The following is a 15,077-nucleotide window of genomic DNA, read 5'->3' on the forward strand; positions in this document are numbered from 1 at the left end:
TGTGGGTTGGGGGAGTGAATAACCAGCGCTCTCCTCCACCCTCAATACCAAGACTGAGGTGAGACCCTTGAGCAAGGCACCGAACCCCCAAATGCTCCTCGGGCGCAGCAGCAATATGGCTGCCCACTGCTCTGGGTGTGTGTGTGCACTTGGTTGAGTTAAATACAGAGCACAAATTCCAAGTATGGGTCACCAGACGTCACTTCGCTTCGCTTCAATTCACTTGTGGGCCTTAAAAATGCAAACTTTTAAAAACAGGATTTCAAAGTTCAAGTTTTTGAAAATGATACCATTATTGTCTCCATGTAAACTACAAAAAAACATGAATTTGTGAAAACTGTGACATCATGCACATGCATATTGCGTGTTTAGTCTATAGGCACGTAGTGTTTTTTTGCAAAGTGTCATCACCATCTACTGGATTCTCTGCAGTTTTTGCCATTTCCAGACGTTGTACTTTAACAATCTCCTCCTAGAGATTTGATCAGATCAACATCATATTTGCACAGTCTAATCTAAAGGCCTTGATGATGTTAAATCGCGAAGATCTTGAGTTTTCTCTGAAGGGCGTGTCAGTGGCGGCCTCACAAAGTTCGATGGTTCGCCATAAAACAGGAAGTTGTTGTAACTCGGGCATACTCTGGCGTAACTCGGGCATTTCCGATCTGCCCCAAACTTCACATGTTTGATAAGAGTCCTGGCCTGAAGACATCTACATGCCAATATTCAGTTACAGTCATAGCGCCTCCTGCGGGCAACAGGAAATGCCTTGTTTTACATTGTGATTAACTCCTCATTGAGATTTTACCATAACAACATCATTTTTGGTCAGTCTAATCTTAAAGCCTTGGTGATGTTAAATTGCGAAGATCTTGAGGTTTCGCTGAAAGGCATGTCCGTGGCAGCCTGACAAAGTCTGCCCCAAACTTCACATGTTTGATGAGAGTCCTGGCCTGAAGACATCTACATATGAGTTTCCGAATTAGGCATGGCAAAATGGCTCGATAATACCACCTACAACATTTCAACGAAGTGCCCCTCCCACTACGTTTCATGTACAGGTATGAAATTCAGTAAACACATGTAACAGCCCAATACCTACAAAAAAATCTCCTGGTACAAAATCAATGACACAGAGGAAAGATAGTGAAGGAAGGGCATGAAAAAGTGAATTGAAACAGAGGGCGTTTTCACACCTGAAAGTCCGCACCAAGGTCCGAACCGAAGTTCATGTTTTGATACTTTTTATACATTCGGTTAGTTTTGGTTTGGTTTCACATTGCAATTATGTCAGCGGACTAAAGAACTTTACATGACACACTTGCGTCCACTAGTCATCATCTATGTGGGCGGCATTTGGACATTGATTGGTTTGTAAACGGACGTGCGTCTGACGTCAGCCTCTTTGACAAGAATGAATGAACGGACGCATATCGTTGCCACTATTGAACGGTGCGCATTGCTTGACTATTTTTTATTCGTTACGTTTAAAAGTGGACATTTCAAGTTTTATATACACATATTTCTCATGTTTGTGAGACAAGTAGCCTGCTGAGTTTCGGTTTATTTGAGACCCGATCCAGTTCATGTGTAAAGCATGTGATCGTTCCTGCGATTATTGTCTGCTATAGACTATTTGCTTCTTATTTATTAAATCCAGGCAATTATCTGATTAAACGTTGATTAAAATTAAGATACAATTTATACAAAACGAAATTCCCATTAAAGAAATGCTTTCTAAGCAAAATCATACAACATTTTGTTCAAAGTTATTTCTGACTTTCTGTCTTGTGACATTGCGCATATTTTCACTTTTCATAATCAATTTAGATTGAATTTAAAAATAACAATATTTAAACATAAACAGGAACTTCCTGTAAATAGTCTGAAAGTCCGAACCATACAGAAAATACTTTCACACTAGAAACAAACCGAACCTTTGTTCAGTTTGATCCGGACCGAGACTACCTCTTTTCGTCGGACCAAATTTCATCTGTTTGGTCCGGGGGAGGTTTCACACCTGCAATTTTGATTCAGACCAAACTGAAAAGATCGAAAATCCGGACCAAACAAGTTAGGTGTGAAAACGCCCAGTGTCATTCATTTTTGTCCACTTGCCCTCAGCTTCTTATTCTTTAACATCAGCAGTTTATGCTATGGCCACATACCTACGTTTTCTCAAATTTTCCACCAAAATGTCTCTAGGGAAAATGTGAGCTACAAAGAGCAAGAAGAGTTAACAGGACTAAGACTCAAGTTAATGGGACAATAAAATGGACAAATATAATAGACCCCATTTTGAAATGTTTATTTCACAAACCTAAATACACCAACATTTAGCTCCTCAAACCAGTTAAATATAGTTAAAATGGGATGCATTTCCTTGACAGCATGGATACTAGTCAAACTGCCTTCCACGTTCTGTTTTAAATGGTGCAACAACAAGCACAGACAGTTAAACAAAGTAGCTTGTTGTCCAAATCTACAGAAGTGACATGCTTTGGACCAGTTAATGTCACACTCTGGAAACAGTTTATAAAGGACCCCTTTCATGAGTGAAGGTTAAAAAAAAAAAAAAAAACGTTTACACATTTAAGACCCCATTAACACCTTTATTTAGCATAGTCCACTTGTGATTGGACTGATAAATGATTTAGTACCAGGCGTAAACAGGCCCTCAGACAGCAACTCAGGTGTGATACACCAGTAAAGAGACTAAACAAGCTTTTATTAAAACACCAGTCTACTTTTAAAAAACATTGGGGCTAGCCTAAAGAAAAAAAATATGCTAGCCACAATTTGGGATTAAAAAGGAAAATGCAGGTTGATACTGATTTCATTGCAGATGCAATGCTGTACTTGCATGACTTCGGGGGGGCTTTCAAATAGCATTAACAAAAAAGAGGGACTTGGCATGCTTGAAAATCAGTACAAGCAGTCATGTTAGCCCAGCCATAAAGCCACAAGTAGAGCCCAAAACAGATTAAACAACCCCTAATTTGATACCATTAAGAAAAGGGACCCAGGTTAGCAACTGGAACTTGGCAAATAGGTCAGGTTTGGGCAGAAACTTGGCTTGTTTAGGTCAAGTAAAGCTTAACCTTGAAGCAAAAAAGGGAACTCTGGTTTAGTAGTGTAGCCCAATAAATCAAACTGAGAACTGTCATGAAAGATCAATACCAGAGAGACATGGTTGAGTTAAGTTTATTAAAACTACTAAAGTCACATGACCATATTAACTTCTCCAGACACCACAGTTTGCCCACTAGAGATGGTCTTGACATTAGCATCTCTTCCTGGAAAAGAAATGGTAGAATCATGAGGCATTTAAAAAACAAATTCTCGTGGTTCCTGAAGTCAGTTTACAAAAAGCACTCACTTTTCCTAGTGCAGCTTTGCTCACAGGAGCCAGAAGAGGGATGGCACACTGCTGTACTACAGTGGATGAAGATCTAACAGGGGGGGAAAGGGTTAAGCCACAAAAGAAAAAAAACCCCTAATATTAAGGATTCAGGTAAGGCTGCAGAGCATACCGTTTGCTGTAGAGGAGCCAGTGATGCTGGATCCACAAATGTGAACATCTTCACAACAAAGCGCTTGTAGTGGGTTGGGAACTGAAGAACAGGAGATCCAGTCACTGGAACCAATGTGGTCAGGTAAAGGTCATCCTGGTAAGGTTATCTGAAAGGTAAAGAGGCAGTCAGAAGTGCCTTACAGCACACTAGATGGATAAAGACTGGCCTTACTCACCCATCGACCAGAAGGTCCCACTGGGGTAAACTGAGTGGACTGGGTTGATGTCGCCCAGCAATGTCCCAGCATTAGGACAATGTTGGGGTCAGTCCTCTCCAAAATGCGCACCTCAACATACACAGGCTCCCGCAGGACTTTTGTGACGGGATAATCAGCACCACCGTAGTAGGACGTGTATGCCTCATCCCCTGAGGAAGAAAATCAGCGTTTAACCAGAAACTGACACAACCTGGAGTTTAAGATACTCATGCACACTTGGACACACTTACCTTCTGCACAGCCTTTGGTGACACATTGACCATTTGCCAGTCTAAGCTCCACCCTGAGGGGTCCAGAAGCTGCTACTGGTGGAGGTGCAGGAACAGAGTTGACCTCCACAACCAGAGCTTCCACAGAAGTAGCAGAGTACCTACACAACAAATAGGAAGCTTGTAGCCTGTGAAGGCTTAATATTTTTTCTACAAAAAAAAAAAAGCCTACTCAAAATGGCTGTCCCTTGTGATGGAACCAAGTGGTCCGACACCCACTTCATACGAGGAGGTCATTCGGTTTTCATACACCACATATCCACCGTCCTCCTGCAAATAGTAACTGTTGGCATCCAGGTCATTCTAAGCCATGCAGAACAGAACCACAAGCAGCTACTCACCATCATGCTTGTGCCACATGCGGTGACAGGGAACTGGTATATAGCAAAGGTAGGTGTGGATCCCACAGGACTGCAAGGTTAGTCGTTTCCTCCCAGGAGACGGACTGAATCCTGGCTCAAGCGAGGTAGTGTAACATCTCTAGCCACCACTACCACAAACTGACCATCTCTTATACACTGGACAGTCACTGGAACAAGGAACAAAAGCAGGTTATTACTGAGGACTGGTTTAACATGAACACCTTTACATTGTTTCTATGGGAAGGCAGGTAAGAGCGAGTCACTGCTGTCCGTTAAAGCAGCAGTTGATAGTTTCACACTCAGCACCACTGATACCAGGTGGGCCACATTGGATCTGCTCATAATAAGCTACAGCACATTTGTCAAGGGGCTCTGCCTGCGCCACTGGCTGCTTAGACTGAAACTGCTGAGGAAACTGTTGACTAGCTTGTTGTTGAACCTGCTGAGGAAACTGTCTAGCTTGTTGTTGAACCTTCTGAGGAAACTGTTGACTAGCTTGTTGAACCGTCTGAGGAAACTGCTGACTAGCTTGTTGAACCTTCTGAGGAAACAGTTGACTAGCTTGTTGTTGAAGCCGCTGGTCAGTTTGCTTTAACATCAGAGCTTGTGGATTCTGGGGCAGATTACTCCACTGTGGAACAGCATGACAAAACGCACAAACCCACACATAAAGTGCCAGCGATTGAACAGCACACCAGCTTCCTGCCATTGTTCAACAGCTTGTCACACTGTTGAGATTCTTCTTCTTCTTCTTCTTGTGGATTTATTGGCGGGTCGCAAACCAACTGAAAAGGTGCATACCGCCACCTACTGTGCTGGAGTATGAACGAAGATGATACACTTCTTATATTTCCTATATTCTATATTTCAGGCCACTATTCCTCAAGAATGTCATTAATGCTATAATTTTTCTACCAGACTCTATTCCTGTCTTCAAAATATTATATATGGTAAAATCTGTAATACCCAAAGCTTGCATATCTCTTTTAAGCTCAATTCTTTCTTGTTCAAATTTTTTACATCTAATCAAAACATGTTCTACAGTTTCCATTTCCTGACATACATTACAAAAGCCCGAGTTGTGTTTGCCCATGATATGTAATGTTGCATTAAGATTGGTGTGACCCATTCTTAATCTTGTAAAAATAATAAATTCCTTTCTCTTTATATTATGACTAATTTGACTTTGTTTTATATTATTTTGTATTCTATAAAAATGTCTTCCTTTCTTACATGAGTCCCAATATTTCTGCCATTTACTCCCACAGGCTTGTTGAATCAATGACTTCCCTTCTGCCCTGCTTAAAGTGACTGCTTTGTTAATACTATCCACTTTGAGTGCTTCCTTGGCCATTTTATCTGCCGTTTCGTTTCCTTGTATCCCAACATGTGCTGGTACCCATAAAAACTGCACTAAAATTCCCATTTTACTTAATCTAAATAAAATAATCAGAATTTCTGTCATTATGTCTTTCCTACATGATTGAAAGGTTTGGAAGCTTAAAATTGATGCCAATGAATCTGAACAAATTAAAACGTTCCTTTTAGAGATTGGCCTTTCCTCCTCAAACCACTCGAGTGCCATCTGAATGGCAACTAATTCTGCTGTATACACTGATGTTGCATCAGTTAGCCTTGCTTTGTTCCCACTTTTAAATTCTGGTACATAAAATGCTGCACCCGTTCGTCCTGTCTCAGGGTTTTTTGAACCATCAGTGTACACCTGAATAAATGACGAATGAACAGTATTAATGTATTCTAGTGTTTTATACTTGACTTCACCTCCAACTTCTCCTTTCTGAATTCTTTCATGTATTGTCAAATCAATTTGTGGTTCACTTAACAACCAAGGTGGTATTGGAGATGTTGTTATAGTTGGTCCAAATATTTTTGAATCTATTCCCATTTCTTTTGCCCATTCCTGGACCTTCCATGCAAATCCTGTACCATGTCTATTCTCCCAACTTTCCTTGAATACTTCCTTAGCTAAATTACTATTATTATGGCCCTTTAAACTTATCCAGTATGCCATAGATAGTTTTTGACGACACAAATATAAAGGCATTTCTGATAGCTCCACCTGCATTGCTGCTACTGGTGTTGTTCTAGTAACTCCTAGAATGCATCTTAATGCTCTATGTTGAATAACATCCAATTTCTTTAGCAACGATGCAGATGCAGACCCATACACAATGCATCCATAATCTACTATGGAGCGAAGAAGAGAATAGTATATTCCCATCATTGATATTTTATCTGCACCCCAATCCTGTCCTACTAAACATCTCATTAGGTTAAGTACCCTATTACACTTCTTTTCTATAAATTCTATATGTGTTTTCCAAGTCAGTTTACAATCCATCCATAAACCTAAATATTTAAATTTCACCACTCTTTCCAATGGCTGTTTATACATATACAACTGAACATCTGGTCCTATCTTTTTCCGAGTAAAAAACTGACAACAAGATTTAGTTATGGAAAATTTAAAACCCCATTCTAATGACCATCTCTCAACAATCCCTACTGCTTTTTGAATTTTTTGGACAATAAAGGTAATATTTCTTCCTCTCTTCCACAATATTCCATCATCTGCGTATAATGCTTTATTAATATCCTGATTAATTCCTTCAAAAATATCATTAATCATAATATTAAATAAAATAGGACTAATAACACTTCCTTGGGGCGTACCGTTTTCCACATTACTCATACTTGATAAAATATCTCCTACCCTCACTTGTATAGTTCTTCCAAACATAAAACTCATTACCCAATTATAAAATCTTCCTCCAATTCCCATTTTCTCCAACTTTAATAATAATCCTTCCTTCCACATCATATCATAAGCCTTTTCGATGTCAAAATACACAGCTATCAGTACCTCTTTCATTGCCAATGCCTTTTTAACATCTGTTTCTAACCTTATTAGTGCATCCATAGTAGAATGTCCAGGGCGAAAACCATGTTGGTATGATGCTATTAATTCCTTACTTTCCAATATATAGTACAACCGATTTGCAATCATTCTCTCCATTAATTTACATAGATTAGATGTAAGAGCAATTGGTCTGTAGTTACCTGCTAATGATGGATCTTTCCCTGGCTTGGCTATGGGAATTATTACAGCATGTTTCCATTCCCTTGGCAATTTACCTTCCACCCACACCTTATTAAATAGCCCCAATACTGCTCTTAGCACTACTTCATCAGCATACTTAAACATCATATAACACACTTGATCTTTTCCTGGTGCTGTATGTCTAACCTGAGTTAGTACTCTTTTAAGTTCAAACATTTCAAATGTAGCATCTAACGCAGTCTGTCCATTAGGTTTCTGATTATATACATCTTGATTCTGTTCTAGAATTTCCATTCTTCTTTCCCTGTAATTTTCATCTAAATTTTCATTACTATGTATTTTTTTAAAGGTTTCGACAAACAGTTCTGCTTTTTCTTCCTTTTTAACTGCTATTCTTCCTTCTCCTATTAAAACCGGAATATTACTGGCTCGATAAATACCATTCATCTTTTTTAACATACTCCACACATTTCCTAGTTGTGTATCTCTTCCTAGTGAAGAACAGAATGTCTGCCAATATTTCCTTTTAGCTTCCTTAACAATTCTCCTAGCCTGAGCTCTTTTCCTCTGATAATTAATGATAGAATCAGGTATTAATGTCCTTCTTAACAACCTAAAAGCTTCATTTCTTTGTTTTATAGCATCAGAGCAATCCTGATTCCACCATGGTACAATTTTTCCCCTTTCTCTACTCTTTGTTTTAGGAATTGCTTCTTCTGCTGCTTTAGCTATCATAAATGTTAATTTGTTATTACATTCATCTATATCCTCCATAATGTTGAAGTTATTTAATTCTTCATTACATATTTTATTAAACTTTATCCAATCAGCCTTTTCAAATCTCCACTTAGATAGTTTAAAAAATGTTTCCTTCGTCATTTCCAAACCCATACTACACATAATTGGAAAGTGATCACTCCCTATTGTGGTATCTTCTAATAGAACCCAATGACATTTTAATGCTATAGCTCCTGAAACTAATGTTAAATCTATGCACGACACTGATGAATTTCTGACATTAACTCTAGTACCTTTTCCATTATTTAAACATACCAAATTCTGTTCATCCATATATTCTTCTAAAATTGCCCCATTTCTATCAGTAGTTAAACTTCCCCAAAGAACATTGTGAGAGTTAAAATCCCCACACCATATTATTTTACCATCACCTCCTATTGAATTTAAACTATCTACTGTTAACTGATTACAAGGATTATATAAATTTACTATTTTAACCTTACCTATATCCATCCACACTTCAATAATTACACATTCTATTTGTGTGTCTATTATTATCTCTCTATATGCCACCCCATTTTTAACAAATGTTGCACACCCACTGTTACAAAGGACCCTTTATTAAGCACTGGAAGTAATACATTTATATTAGAAGGTTCTATTACAGTGAGTTATTCAATGACTATGGACCGTTTATGCCCCCTTGTGGAATAACAGTGTAATTCGACTGTGTTGGAAGTGCGTCATTCAGTTGTTATGAATCCGTAGAGTGAGGACTCCAAAACGCACGAGAGTTGCCTCATGTCATAAAAGTGGTGCTATTAATCGTGTGAGTGCATCTAAAAGTAAGTTTCTATGTTTACTGAGTTTATTTCTCTTGTTCTTTATGGAATATCACTATAATCCTGTTTGTTACATTCAATAGGCCTAATTAATGTCGCATACGGCCGATCAACCTGCCTATATTATCACACATACATGCACCCAATAAATCCTCAACAAACCCGATAAGCATCTTCATTGCGTCCTGACCAGACGTACCACAGTGATTCATTTAACCCGATCCACATTGGTTGCTACAAAACATATGGTCCTTCGAGCCGGATCCAGTAAATTGCTGTGGATGTGTTGAAGATGTTTCCAGACAAGATGGCCAGAGAAGGACGGCCTGCTGACGTGCGTCCTAAGCGGCGAATACAGCCTCCAGCGTGGTTTGAGGATTATGAGGTTGCTCTCCCTCACTATGGTCAACAGACCCAAGCTGCTCATACATTCCTTCATCACAGAGAGTTACAGGCAAGTCACACTGAAAGGGTAGCCGAGATGACCCCTCTCATGTATCCATCATCAAGCGACGAGGCCATGTGGGCAGACCGGAGAGCCATAAGCAGTTCACCAACCACTGGACCAAGATATGAAAGCACACCTGTATCTCACCCAGTTGCAACGGAGGATGTATCGGAGATTATGAAGATGATGCAGCAACTTAAGCGAGAAAATCAACAACTACAGTCTACAGTGCTAGATATGCAACAGCAAATGGACAGTAAGAGAGCATCCTCAATCCCCCAAAGAGCAGTGCCAACAAGCCGAGCCCCTTTACCAGAATATGACGACTGGCCACTGCCACCTCCTCCGGTAGTGGATGATGACATCCTTCCCCCCGCAAGGGATATACCACCACCACCTCTTAGACACAATATATCAGATATGGTGGAGGAACTAACCACTAACCTGCGGAAATTAGGGAATAAACAACCATCTACCTCCTGCGTGTCGACACCTGAGTACTGTGAACCCGAGAGGTATCCTATGGCAACAACTCCACAGCAGAGGGCGCGTAACTATTCACAGTCCAGGCCTCCGCAAACAGCCCTTACTGCCAGCATGCCATTTTATAGAGACACAGTACAGCATCCTTACTACCCTCAACAAGAGAAGATATACAGAGGCCCTACACCCACAATCCCTGACTTCTGTAAGGGAGACCCACGGGAATTCGCACGACTGAAGGTCTCATTAGACAATCTTCTACCTGAGGATACTACTGAGAGATTTAGATATCAAATCCTCTTGGAGCACTTGAAGTTTGAGGACGCTCTTCTCATTGCAGACTCTTACATCAATTCCAGTAGGCCCTATTCAGATACCATGGCTTCTCTGGCTGAGCAATATGGGCAACCTCACCAGTTAGCCTTGCGGCGGATTGCTGATTTAATGGATGAACCTACTATCCGTAGCCATGATGCCAGTGGATTCAAAAGGTTTGCATTGAAAGTCAGAGCATTGGTTGGCATGCTGGACCAACTGGGGGCTAGCGGCAGGGTTGAGCTCCAGTGCGGTTCCCATGTAACAAGACTGTTGTCGAAGCTGCCCCACGACTTGCGAGCTGAGTTCAAAAGGTATATGTACCCCTTAAACGTTCATATCCCCACTCTTTTACACCTTGCAGCCTGGCTTGAATACGAGCTAAAAATACAGGAGAGTGGTTTCGAGTTTCTTGGAGGTGACCGAAGGGAGCATACTGCCCAGAAGAGAGATAGGCGCCTAGACTTTAAATCCGCCAAGACAATGGCTATATTCCACAGTGCGGACCCTGCTCTCGATACAACATCTACAGAAGAGTCCAGTTCGAGTGTGGCTAAACCCCAGGACAAACCGAAAATGTTCTGCCCTTACTGCACAAATACCCAGCATTATTTGAATCAGTGCCAGAATTTCAGCCAGCTCACAAAAGATCAGAAAACGGACTGGGTGAAAACCAATAAGAGATGCTGGCGTTGTGGTCGATCTCATCAGGCAGCGCAGTGCCGTTTGAAAATCAGCTGTAAGGTATGTAAGGGCAAACATCTCGATGCACTTCATGAGTTGAATGAAAGACCAGTCAAAGAGAACACTTGTCTTGTCAACAACACCAGTGATGTCCTGTACCTAGACCGACCGTTGGGCTGTAGTCAGGTCCTGTTAAAGGTCACAAAAGTAATTCTTCGGAATGGAGAACAGGCCATCGAGACATTTGCCATTTTGGATGATGGCTCAGAACGCACCATCCTTTTGCAAGCAGCAGCTCAGAAACTGAAGCTACAAGGCCAACCAGAAGACCTTGCTCTGAGAACTGTTAGGCAGGACATGAGAGTCATACATGGTACTTCTGTTTCCTTCACCATCTCTCCAGCCTGTCAGCCTCAAAGAGTCTTTAAGATACACATGGCCTTTACTGCAGACCAATTAGGCCTGGCCGAGCACACATGTCCAGCTGCAACCCTACAGAATAAATACAGACACCTCAGAGGGCTGCCAATCCCTTCCTTTGATAGCGTCCGGCCTCTTCTATTAATCGGCTCTGACTATCCCCACTTAGTTACCCCGATTGAGCCTGTACGCTTGGGTCCTCCCGGTGGACCGGCAGCAGTGAAGACACGACTAGGCTGGACAGTCCAAGGGCCCGCTAAGCTTGTGAGACATCCACTTCTTACCCAACAATGTGTCAACATATCAATTCATTCCCCTTCCAGTGAGCTGTTCAGACATATTGAGAAACTGTGGCAACTCGATGTACTGCCCTACAGGAGTGAGAAACTTGCCACCAGATCCAAACAAGATCAAGAAGCCATCGACCTGCTAGAGGCAAAGACAACTCGAATTGATATCAAAGGAGTCCAACGCTATGCTACACCCCTCTTAAGAATTAAGAATATGCCGAAATTACATGCCACCAAGCAAGCAGTGATGCCTAATCTTCGTAGCACAGAGAATCGCCTGGCTAAGGATCCTGTGAAGTCAGAGGCTTACAGAGTAGAAATTCAAAGACTGGTACAGGCAGGCTATGTGGTTGCAATACCGGAGGACAAACTGACTGGGGAAGAAGAATCATGGTTCATCCCCCACCACATGGTGAGTCATAATGGAAAAAACAGAGTTGTTTTCAATTGTTCTTTCTCATACAGAGGAGAAAATCTGAATGACTTGCTTCTGCCTGGACCAACTCTGGGGTCCTCCTTGCTCGGGGTACTGCTACGATTCCGGGAGCATGCAGTAGCCTTTAGTAGTGATATAAAGGGCATGTTCCATCAAGTAAGACTACTGCCTGAGGACAAGCCCCTCCTCCGATTTCTATGGCGTGATCTGAACAGAGAGGAACCCCCTAGCATCTACGAGTGGCAAGTACTCCCGTTTGGAACGACTTGCAGTCCGTGCTGTGCCACATACGCATTACAGAAGCACGTAGTTGACCAAAGTGAACCCGGAGATCATGTCAGACACTCCATCGAAAGATGTTTCTATGTAGATAACTGTCTACAGAGCGTTGCTACACCTGAGGAGGCTAAAGGGCTGGTGAATACACTGAGGAATCTGTTAGCGGAAGGAGGATTTGAACTACGTCAATGGGCATGCAATTCTCCTAATGTCATCAATCATCTACCAAAGGATGCCAGATCTGAAAGCAGTGAGCTTTGGCTTAACCAAACCGCATCAGACCCTCAAGAACTGGCATTAGGGTTGCGTTGGATGTGTCAATCTGACACTCTTGGATACCAAAGCCGTCTTGCTGACTGTTCAACCCCCACAATGAGAAACATATACAAGGTAGTGGCAAGCCAGTATGACCCCCTTGGGTTTCTCGTTCCATATATCACTCGGGCCAAGATACTTATACAGAGTCTGTGGGCGAAACAAAGAGAGTGGGATGACCCACTACTGCCAAATGAGATTCTTCAAACGTGGCATGATTGGCAAAGAGAACTGCCACATCTAACTCAAATCACACTACCCCGCTGCTATGTGAGTTCCCAGATGGACTCCGTGAATTGTAGTCGGCAAGTACATATTTTCAGTGACGCCTCTGAACAGGCCTATGGGTCCGTAGCATACTTGCGCACAGAGGATCCGAAAGGAGGTGTAGAGGTGGCCTTTCTCACAGCCAGGTCAAGAGTAGCCCCTAAACGGCAGTTATCTGTGCCTAGATTGGAATTGTGCGCAGCTCTCACTGGTGCACAGTTAGCTTCATTATTGGCTAAAGAGCTCACCCTGAACATTGAATCCTTTGTCCTCTGGACTGACTCCACTACAGTCCTGACATGGCTTCAGTCAGAATCCTGTCGCTACAAAGTATTTGTGGGAACCAGAATTGCCGAAATACAAGAACTCACAAGTGCGCACAACTGGCGGTATGTGGAATCCACCAATAATCCAGCTGACTACATTACCCGTGGGAAGACTCTAGAAGAGCTAGCCATAGACAAAAAATGGAGACAAGGACCAGAATATCTCTTGCTCTCACCCAGCTGCTGGCCCATTATCCCCAAAATAAGTACATCTGAAAATCCTGCCGAGCTGAGGAAGTCTACTTTCTGTAGTCACTTAACAGTTGCTGACGTTCAGTCCTTGCCTGACCCACAACAGTTCAGCAGTTTTAAAGCCTTGGTTGAAGCTGCAGCACTTCTACGCCATGGGGCGGCTGGTAAAGAAGGTGACCCCTCAGCTGAGGATCATCAATTAGCAGAAAGAGACATTCTAAGAAAATCTCAATATGATAGCTTCCCTGAGGACTTCCACTGTCTAGTGGCAGGAAAACCAGTACCGTACTCTAGCCGTCTTCTAACCTTGGCACCCGAGTATGACCAAACAGTAGGGCTCATTCGAGTTGGTGGGAGACTTCGCCACAGTCAACAACTGGACGCAGATATCATCCACCCAGTTGTCCTAGATCCCTCTCACAAAATAACCCAACTACTCATTCAGAACATAGATAAAGAGCTTCATCACCCTGGTTCTGAACGGGTCTTTGCAGAGATCCGCCGTAAATATTGGATTTTGCGTGGCAGAGAAGCCATTAAACGGCAGCAATATTCATGCCCTGACTGTCAAAGATGGCGAGCCAAACCGACAGTGCCTCGGATGGCAGACCTCCCTCAGGCCAGACTGCAAATATTCAAACCCCCATTCTTCTCTACTGGAATGGACTGTTTTGGACCCTTTACAGTTAAGATAGGTAGACGATGTGAGAAACGTTGGGGCATCTTGTTTAAATGCCTGACTACCCGTGCTGTCCACATTGACCTTTTAGGCAGCCTTGATACTGACTCGTTCCTGATGGCTCTAAGACGCTTTACAGCACGCCGGGGCAAACCTTCAGAATTACGATCAGATCAAGGCACAAACTTTAAAGGTGGCGAAAGAGAGCTCCAAGAGTCATTCAAATCATTGTGTCCCACTTTGCAGATGGAGCTGGCCAAACAGCAAATACAATTCCGATTTAATCCTCCCAGTAGTCCCCATTTTGGAGGGGTTTGGGAACGTGAGATCAGATCCATCAAGTCTGCCCTGTATGCCATTTTACAAGGGCAAAGTACAACTGAGGAGGTCCTGAGCACGGTTCTCACTGAAATAGAAGGAATTCTGAATTCTAAACCTCTGGGTTACGTCTCCACTGACATTGCTGACCCCAACCCAGTGACTCCAAACCTTCTTCTTATGGGGCGGCTCGATCCATCACTTCCCCAGACAGTGTATCATGAAACAGAACTTTTAAGTCGACGTCGATGGAGACACTCTCAGGTGCTTGCCGATCAGTTCTGGACACACTTCACAAAGTACTACCTACCCAACCTACAAACCCGTGCTAAATGGCAGAGAGACACTGAGCAGTTGCAGCCAGACATGATTGTTATGATTGTGGATCCACAGTTACCTAGAGCCCTCTGGCCAGTAGGGAGGATCACGGATGTTTTCCCCGGGAATGATGGCCGCATCAGGACAGCTGAGGTGAAAATTAAGGACAGAACATATATCAGACCCGTAGCGCGCCTCATAAAACTACCAGCGCTCCCAGAC

Source organism: Gobio gobio (genome assembly GCF_949357685.1).
Source record: "Gobio gobio genome assembly, chromosome: 9".
NCBI classification, from domain to species: Eukaryota; Metazoa; Chordata; class Actinopteri; order Cypriniformes; family Gobionidae; genus Gobio; species Gobio gobio.